Here is a 10,350-nt window from a genome sequence, read left to right on the forward strand (position 1 = left end):
ATAAAGCTTGCCACAAAGAACCAGTAAAAGTAATGATTATGAATGCGTCTAAATGTGTCTAAATTCACTGTAAACCCGAATAAGTTAGCAGAACTCAAAAAATTTAAGGCAATCGATTGCCTCAATTTTTTTATGTTTTGAAATTCAAAGTTTAAGTAAGCAGAACTGGCAGATTTTAAGTTTGTTCTTAAACATTTCAAGTTAAGAACAATTAAAGAGTAGGGGTGTGACGAGATCTCGTGTTACGAGATCTCGCGAGATTAAAACGCGACGAGATTTCTCGTCGAGGTGAAACTTTGTCTCGTGAGTTGTTGTGATGTCAGCGTGATGGAGCGTGAGGGTGAAATTAGTATTGAAGATGCCCCTGCCACTTTTAAATCATTTGTGTGCCGGGCCAATCACACACACACTCCGCGCACACACACACTCACTGTCCCTCGCTCACTCACTCACTCGCGCGCACACACACACACACACACACACACACACACACACACGCTCACTCGCGCGCGCACACACGCACACTCACTGTTGCTCGCACTCTCACTCACTCGCGCACACTCACTCTCGCTCACACTCAACCCGTCGTGGAGGACCGTTAAAATTAAACATGCTAGTCTTTCTGTCGTGATGTCCTGAAGCATCGCAGACGCGTAGGTTGTCGCCCACTATGACACACTATAGGAAATGAAACGATCGAATCGATCGATGGCAGTCCCGACGCCCGTTGTCCTTTACGAATCTCCACGAAACTGATCGTGCCAAAATCGCGCTAAAATAGTGTAATCTGAACCAGGCAGGTAATAAACATTTGACCTAACGCGCAAAGAACCTATTAAAGCACTAAGACATGGGAACAGAATAGCTAACATTCACATCACAAGTCATATCGCCCTAGTTACTGCCCAAATGTCTCAACTGCTGCCAGAAATCGTCGACATGCTTATATTCTTGAAAAAGAACATGACCATAATCTTAGTCTGTTCTGTGTAGTTAATTTATCTCTTTTTCATGCTTGAAGAAATTTTTTTTTTCTGTTTGAACTTGTAGTTTTGAGAGAGCAGTACTTTGATTATGGATACACACTTACTGTTTGCATTTAAAGTGTTATTTCAGTTATTTATATTAATTTTATTTATACTGTTTTATTTATTTTTATGTTCGATTTGTGGAAAGGAGTTAGATTTCTCATGTGAAATCGTACAGGGGAGAAGCCAGACGGTAGAGTTTATAGCAAAACATTTTGCAGTGTTTGCATGTCCTTTACTGCATAGAATTCATTAAAATAGAAGTAAAATAACATTCATTACAAGTTGATTTCAAAATGCACCTAAATTGTTTTGCATTTTGTGATTTTTCAGTTGAATAAAAGACTATTTTCCATTCATATATTTCATCATTGAGGATTTCTTAAAAATTGTGTAAAAATCTCGTCTTGTCTCGTTCTCGTGAACCCAATCTCGTGTCTCGTCTCGTCTCGTGGAGTAAGCGTCTCGTCACACCCCTATTAAAGAGTACACTATTTCATACATTTATCTTAAAACCTTCATGTAATCTCAATGTGAACACTTTCATTAGTATTAACTTATAGTTTTAACAAGCTAGTTTGCTAACATACTATTATGTTATCATGCTAACAATATTATACAGCACTTGCTGCATGAGTGCAACAATATTAAGATTTTATTTGCTCTCAAATCAAGCCGCATGCACCACTTGTCACCATGATGGTAACTATTCTAAAACCAACATTAACAGAAATTCTTATAAATTAGCATAACAAAACATTGATCAATACTCAATCTCCCACTTAACATTAATCTTGCACCAAAAAAAACAAACATTATATTACACTTAATTTTAGCATTTACTCTCCCATTCAAGTGCCATCGGCAAAGCATGCTGGGAAATAGACATCCCAGCCATTTCAGTTAAACTTAAGTTTGTTTAAATTAAAATAAATAATTTCATAAAACTCAAAACAATGAAACAGTTCAGTTTACTTAAAATATATCAGTTCTGTGAACTTGAAAGAAAAAGAAAGTGCTAAATACTTATAAAAGTTAATTTGACTGAACTAGTTAGTTTAATTTAAGTTTGTCCTACTCAAACCAATTAATTATTTTGAGCGTTTGGGTTTACAGTGTACGCTGTGAATGTGAATGTGCATTATATGCTGAGTTTCGGTTCATTTATGAGACGAACTCCAGTTCACTCGCCAGCGCCCCCAATGTCGTGATTGTCTGCTATATTTACTTCTTAAATCCAGGCAATTGATTTATGAAACATTGATTAAAATTAAGATATAATTAATACAAAACGAAATTCAATTTAAAGAAAGGCAGCTGTTCTGTTTGAGGTCTCTGTGCAAGTTTTAAAGCAGTCTTTTAGTGCCGCTTTCAGAGCGCTCACGTGCGTAACCGTAAACTGACAGGTTGTTTTTCCCCTCATAAATGCGAACACGAAAATTAAAATAAAATTAATATTATAACTTTTTTTGTTGTGTCAGACAATGATTACCAAATCTCTCTCTCATATTGCTCCTCATAACCACTGAAAACGGTCAAAAAATCGACCCAAAAGTCAAATTAATATGGACAGAAGTTAAAAGTGGGTACAAAATGACTCATGACGAAATCTGGTGGGTGCGTCCCCACCGAAATCGACGCCTATAAGGGAAACATGATAATACAAAAAGTACTGTACAGTAATGCAGAAAAGCGCATTACAACCATGTTAAAGCTATTTAAAACGTTAAGATACAAAAAGTAACTAAATGTAAAATTAGATAATGAAATTGCGCAAATGCTCTTGGTCTCTTCAAAGGTCTTCGCAAATTATTATTATTGTGTTATAAGACTCAGTTATCATACATCACGTCTCTACTACTGTAAGTACACAGAAAAAAAAAGACAAATGATGCGCGTTTGAGTCGGATTTTTATGAAGAATATGTGACTGTTTATGTAACTGGCATTGTCTTCGTCATATTTCGTCAACTCAGTATGGCCACATAAAACACAACTGCCATCTACAGGTTTTAGTATTTCCTGCGTCCAACACCTAATCCCCCTTCTGCACGATCCCGCAGAATTTCGGAAGTGCTCGCGGCATTCTTCTCTCTGAGACGCGCATTTTTAAAGGCCACATCTGTAAATCGTTAAAAAGGAACACTTCAGTAACACTACACTAGAGAGAAATATATTGATTATCATATGTCACTTCAAATGTTTCCATTCGTTATGACGTTATGAAATGAGATTGGAGTAAAAACATGAAGCCTAATGTTTGGTGCGTTCTGCTTTTCAGATCTGTAGTGTTTTGTCGTCAACGCGCAACTCTTCATCTTAACTCCAAAAAGTCTTTTAAATTCTGTGGGAGTCTGTAATTATTTTTTAGAGTTTTGTCGTCAACGCTCAACACTTCATCTTGACTCCCGAAAGTCTTTCAACCTTCAAACATCATCACTGGTCTTCATCTTGTATGATTAATACATGTAATGGCATTCCTGTACAGCATCGGTTCCCAATAGGGAGGTCTCGGCCCACAAGGGGGCCTTTGAACTATACATATCTACGTTTGAGCAGATATCCACAAACACAGTATTTAACAGTGAACACGGGTCTAAATATTATAATATTCGATATAATTATATATCTAGCAACAGTTCAACTGCAATGTGAAGTTTATGCAATAATAACATTAACTAATATAATTCAGAATACATTTCTTACCTTACATCTTTCTTGTCTTCAAATCACGTTCTTCTTCTGAGGTAAATCTAATGTAAGCTGACTAAGCCCAAGTCTTCCAAACTCGACGAAAAGCAGATACTGATGAAGTTTGGTGCTTTGTGTTTGAGGTAAAAGTCCACCCCGCAAGATTACTGTTATAAACATGAACCTCGTCTGAAAGGCAAAGGGGGAGGTGTAGCTGTAATTTATAGTAATATTTTCAAAACCACTAAGAAATCAAGTTTTAAATATAATTCTTTTGAAATGTTGGTGCTTAATGTAAAAATATATAGGGCCCTATTTTAACGATCTGAAACGCAAGTGTCACAGCGCAAAGCGCAAGTAACTTTGTGGGCGGGTCTTGGCGCTGTTGCTATTTTCCCGGCGGGATAAATGACTCTTGCGCCAGGCGCAAATCTAAAATGGGTTGGTCTGAAGAGCTTCATTATTCATAGGTGTGGTTTAGGCGTAACGTGAAATAAACCAATCGGAGCGTCATCTCACATTCCCTTTAAGAGCAGGCGCGCTTGTTCTAAAGCGGATTCCTATCATAACGGCGGATTTGCCAGACGCGCGCCAGGAGCGGTTCACAGCCAAGGAGACCAACGCTCTCGTCAGGGACGTTGGGGATGGAGAAACCCACCCAAATTAACTTCGGTTAAAAAGGCGTATGATAATTTGGGTAAATGTGTAAGCTAGATGTATGCTTTTATAATAAATTGTCTATCTATCTATCTATCTATCTATCTATCTATCTATCTATCTATCTATCTATCTATCTATCATAATAATAATGTATGATTTGCAAAAATGGAAACTGCTGCTTCTGTGTAGATGAGAGAATCAAAGTGTATGCGCGTTGTGCACACGCTACATTGATTATGGCCAAGCATGCGCCCTTAAAATAGCATATGAATAACATGCGCAACGCGCCACTGACTTTAAACTATTTTTTCCTGGTTAGTGGCGCAATTGTTTTCTAAACCTGCAAAATAGCATGAAGGAACGTTTGCGCCGAAACACGCCTCCTTTTTTGCGCTGAACCGCCCAGGGAGCGCAAGTTCATTCCCTAGTTTAGCGACGTGCTTCTGTGGAGGGAAAAGCGCGCTTTGCGCGGGTGCAAAATAGGAATGATACATGCGTCGGTGTACAAAGTCAATTGCGCTGGGTGCAAGATAGGGCCCATAGTGTAAATGATAAATCACGTTTGAGATTTGTGCTGGCTACTGTATACAGGCGACCAGGGCACCATACAGACTTTATCAAAGAATTTGCGGACTTTCTATCAGAATTAATATTGACTGCAGATAAAGTACTAATTGTTGGAGATTTTAATATACACATCGATAATGAAAAAGATGCATCGGGATTGGCATTTAAAGACATTGTAAACTCAATTGGAGTTAGACAACATGTGTCAGGACCTACTCATATTTGTAATCATACTCTAGATCTAATATTATCACATGGAATAGATGTTGATGCCGTTGAAATTCTTGCAGCAGAGCGATGACATCTCAGATCATTATCTAGTCTCGTGTAAACTTCATTTAGCCAAGGCTGCAAAGCCGACTCCGTGTTTCAAATATGTTAGACCTATCACTTCTGCCACTAAAGATTGCTTTATTAATAATCTTCCTAATCAGTTTCATCATCTCAGCATCCCAGATAGCTTAGAAGAACTTGATATTGCAACAGAAACTTTTAACTCTCTCTTTTCCAGCACTTTAGACACAGTTGCTCCGTTGCACTTAAAGAAGATTAAAGAAAATAGTCCAACGCTGTGATACAACGAGCACACTCATTTCATGGAAGGAGAGCTCGATTACTTACAGAGAGGCTTTAAAAGCTGCTAGATCTGCTTATTTTTCAACCCTATTAGAAGAAAATAAACAAAACCCTAGGTATTTATTTGAAACAGTGGCTAAACTAACGAAAAATAAATCTTCAAGCCAGTGGCGGCTGGTAAAAAATGTTTTCGGTGGGGCTGTTTTTGCGGGGTGTCTGGGGGTCCCTCCCCCAGAAATTTTTTAATTTCATAGATGTGATTTCCTGCATTCTGGTGCATTTTAGGCCACCCATGTCCCTTTCTTATACCAATAAAATAACTCAAACCAGTCAATACCAATGGTCTAAAAAGACAATATTAATTGAACTGCCATGTAGAAATCAACAGTTTCACAGGTAATGATAATGAACAAGTTGCATGTTTATTATGCTCCGTGTCCAGATAGAAACACAGTAATCCAGCTCAGAACTTTGAAACAAAAAAAAAGCAAAGCAAACATACAGTTACATTCCTATTGAGATCACTATTTTAATGGCAAATGTGTGTGAAACGTGGTGTGTGTGACTGTGAGTGAGAGAGAGAGACTGAGTGAGTAAGAGAATGACAGCATAAAAATGAATATGCTATATTTACTCAATAAAATTGTGGCAACAGATTACAAGCAATATTATTAATTAAATTTAACAAATTAGAATTGAGTAATTAAATTAATTCCTTAAAAGTTAACCATTTAAAATGACTAAAATGTAAAAAAAAAATCTGAATTAAGAATTCTTTCTTTTTTATTGCTACCACTGAAGACAACTGATGGTAACCCTCTGGAGTCTGAGCGGTTTTCTGGGCCCTGGAGGTGTTCTGACATGCTCTGACATTTGTGCTTTTTTCAGTTATTTATAAACATGTTAATGGCAAAGGTGTAAATTCACTCTATATAGCACAAACAGGGCTACCAAAATATGTGATCACCATGCATGTATATTTTTGAATTTTTAAGAGAATAATGTTTATGCGTGGTTATTGAAAAAAATATAAATGAAAGTGGCTGAAATAAGACCACAAAACTCATAATAAATATGTGTCAATAAGACTTTTGACTAATGGATGTTGTCGCTTCGAGTTCTGGCTTCAAAATTATGTGAAAATAGTCTTGCTTTATCGTTCACATAAAACAATACATTGATTTAAATTGATGTAAAACAGGTTTTGCTTGGAAAGCCAATATGCGAGGGGGGCGTGAACGAGGAGTGGTTTACACCTGAGAATACAATGTCCCACCCACTCTGCATAATTAGCCATTCATTCAGGTGTGACACTGACTGAGCCACAATGCAAGGACAAAAGATATATTTAGAAGAAGACTTATATTGACCATTTAAGATTTTGCTATTTTATTAAAAAGGTTACAATTACAACAATAATTACAATTTCAACAATATTTCAAGTGTACTCTTTCTTTGTAAAAAAAAAAAAAGATTATAGGCCTACATTTTATCTATGTATTCATTAGTTTGAATATAGCCAACATTGGAACAGCTAACATCTTAGTTGATGACTTTATTTTTGACAAAAATAGTATTTTATATATATAGAAATTGCTTAACAAAAGCTTATTTGATGTGGCAGTATATTCTACAGTGGTTGTTGGTGATGAATCCTATGATGGTTGTATCATCCGCATATTTGTATAGGCTGACAGAACTATGGTGTTGATGTGAGCTGGTTTGTGTAGAGAGAGAATAGCCAGGGTGAGAGAACACAACCTTGGGGTGCGCCTGTACTGAGGAACAGAGGGGAGGATGTATAATTGTTAATCTTTACCTTCTGTTGCCTGTTCCAGAGAAAACTGTGAATCCAGTGACAGATGCATGGGTCGATATTCATGTCCAGTAATATATTAAACAGTTTGGGCGGGTTTATTGTATTGAATGCAGAACTGAAATTCATAAACAGGATGCGGACATATGTATTTGCGGATTCAAGGTGGTTCAGTATGTGATGAATTGCTAAGTTGACGGTGTCCTCAACTGACCTGTTGGCTCTGTATGCAAATAGGAATGGGTCCATGAGGGGGGTGGTAATGGTTTTTAGGTGATTGAGTATGATGCGCTCGAATCGCATTGGATTGCTCCTGTCTGCCTCTCTGCTGATCGATTGCTCCTGTCTGCCTCTCTGCCTGCTGTGAGTTTGTTTGCTTCGGTGCTGTTAGCTCCGTCTTAGCCTCATATTTCTTTGTTTTGAACCATCATTTACTACAATTTGTAGTTGTTTATACTAAATACAGCTTACCCAACATCTCAGATTGACATCGCTAGCTTCCGTTACTACTAGTACAACACGCTAGTAATTCGCTAGCCTGTTAACGCGCCACCCGTGCGCTCAGCTGTTTTATTTATTTATTTTTCTCTCGCGCGCTCGCGCCTTTGAGTTAATAAAAGCTCAGGTAAGTAATAATCAGTCAACAAACACGGTGAGTAATGTCTTGTCCTGTTATTGTCACCTGCACTTCATGCCACATGTTTAGCATAGGGTTCTCTGTTGGCAATGTAGGATTTATATGTAATAAATGCAAGGAGTCAGTTAGGCTGACAGAGAAGATTTCAGAACTAGAAACACGCATCCAAACCTTAATTGAGGATAGTAAGAGTGCTAGAGCTTTAGATACTATTTTGGATGTGTCTAGCATAGTGAACTCTTTACATGATTCGGTTCCAGCTGAAGTAGTGCCTGTGCAGCCGGGCAAATGGGTGACAGTGAGGGATCGCTCTAGTCGCGGATCAAAAAAACACTCTTCCGTTCCAATTACCACAACAAATCGATTTGCCCCGCTCAGTGAAACACCCACTGAGAATTCTGTTGATTGTGCCCTAGTAATTGGTGATTCGATCACACGGAACGTGAAAATAGAGACACCAGTGAACATAGTCACATGTTTGCCGGGAGCCAGAGCGCCTGACATCAAAGCAAATTTAAAAGTGCTGGCTAATGCTAATCGTAAATTCTCTAAGATCGTTATTCATGTCGGCACTAATGATGTTCGACTCCGCCAGTCGGAGATCACCAAAATTAATATTAAAGAGGTGTGTGAACTTGCAGGTACGATGTCAGGCACTGTAATCTGCTCTTGCCCCCTTCCTGTTCGCAGGAGTGATGAGATAGTTAGTAGATTGTGTTCACTGAATCGCTGGCTGTCTGAGTGGTGTCCGTGTAATAATATAGAATTCATAGACAATTGGAAAAGTTTTTGGGGCAAACCTGACCTGTTGAAAAGAGATGCTATTTATCCCTCCTGGGATGGTGTTGCTCTTCTCTCTAGTAATATGGCTCATAGTCTTAGAGCTCAAACATGACAAATTGGGCACCAGGTCAGGAAGCAGACAGACTGGCTAAACCGACCGTCTGCTAGCGGCCTCACGTCACCAAGGTCAGATAAATCCTATCACATAGGATTTTTTCATCTCTTTCACCTAGCTATCATCATATAGAGACTGTGTCTGTTCCCCGAATTTGGAAATCCAAAAAATGTTTAAACCTATCTAAGGTTAAAAATTTAATTGATGTTCAACAAATAAAAAACAGCTATAATACAGATGAGCAAATGCTAAAGCTTGGGTTGCTGAATATTCGATCGCTTACTTCAAAAGCACTCATTGTTAATGATATGATTTCAGATAATAACCTAGATGTGCTGTGTTTGACAGAAACCTGGCTAAAACCAAACGATTACATTACTTTAAATGAGTCCACCCCGCAAGATTACTGTTATAAACATGAACCTCGTCTGAAACGCAAAGGGGGTGGTGTTGCTGTAATTTATAGTAATGTTTTCAAAACCACTAAGAAATCAAGTTTCGAATATAATTCTTTTGAAGTGTTAGTGCTTAATGTAAAAATATATAGTATAAATGATAAATCACGTTTGAGATTTGTGCTGGCTACTGTATACAGGCCACCAGGGCACCATACAGACTTTATCAAAGAATTTGCGGACTTTCTATCAGAGTTAGTATTGGCTGCAGATAAAGTACTAATTGTTGGTGATTTTAATATACACATCGATAATGAAAAAGATGCATTGGGTTTGGCATTTAAAGACATTGTAAACTCAATTGGAGTTAGACAACACGTGTCAGGACCTACTCATCGTCGTAATCATACTCTAGATCTAATATTATCACACGGAATAGATGTTGATGCCGTTGAAATTCTGCAGCAGAGCGATGACATCTCAGATCATTATCTAGTCTCGTGTAAATTACATTTAGCCAAGGCTGCAAAGCCGACTCCGTGTTACAAATATGTTAGACCTATCACTTCTGCCACTAAAGATTGCTTTATTAATAATCTTCCTGATCAGTTTCATCATTTTAGCATCCCGGATAGCTTAGAAAAACTTGATATTGCAACAGAAACTTTTAACTCTCTCTTTTCCAGCACTTTAGACACAGTTGCTCCTTTGCGCTTAAAGAAGATTAAAGAAAATAATCCAACGCCGTGGTACAACGAGCACACTCGGGCCCTTAAGAGAGCAGCCAGAAAAATGGAGCGCAACTGGAAGAAAACAAAACTAGAGGTATTTCGCATTTCATGGAAAGAGAGCTCGATTGCTTACAGAGAGGCTTTAAAAGCTGCTAGATCTGCTTATTTTTCAAACCTATTAGAAGAAAATAAACATAATCCTAGGTATTTATTTGAAACAGTGGCTAAACTAACGAAAAAGAAAGCTTCAAGCCCAGAAGTTTCCAAGCAGCACAGCAGTAATGACTTTATGAACTTCTTCACTTATAAGATTGATAATATCAGGGATAAAATTATAACTATGCAACCGTCT

Source organism: Abramis brama (assembly GCF_963993115.1).
Source record: "Abramis brama genome assembly, chromosome: 1".
Lineage (NCBI taxonomy): Eukaryota > Metazoa > Chordata > Actinopteri > Cypriniformes > Leuciscidae > Abramis > Abramis brama.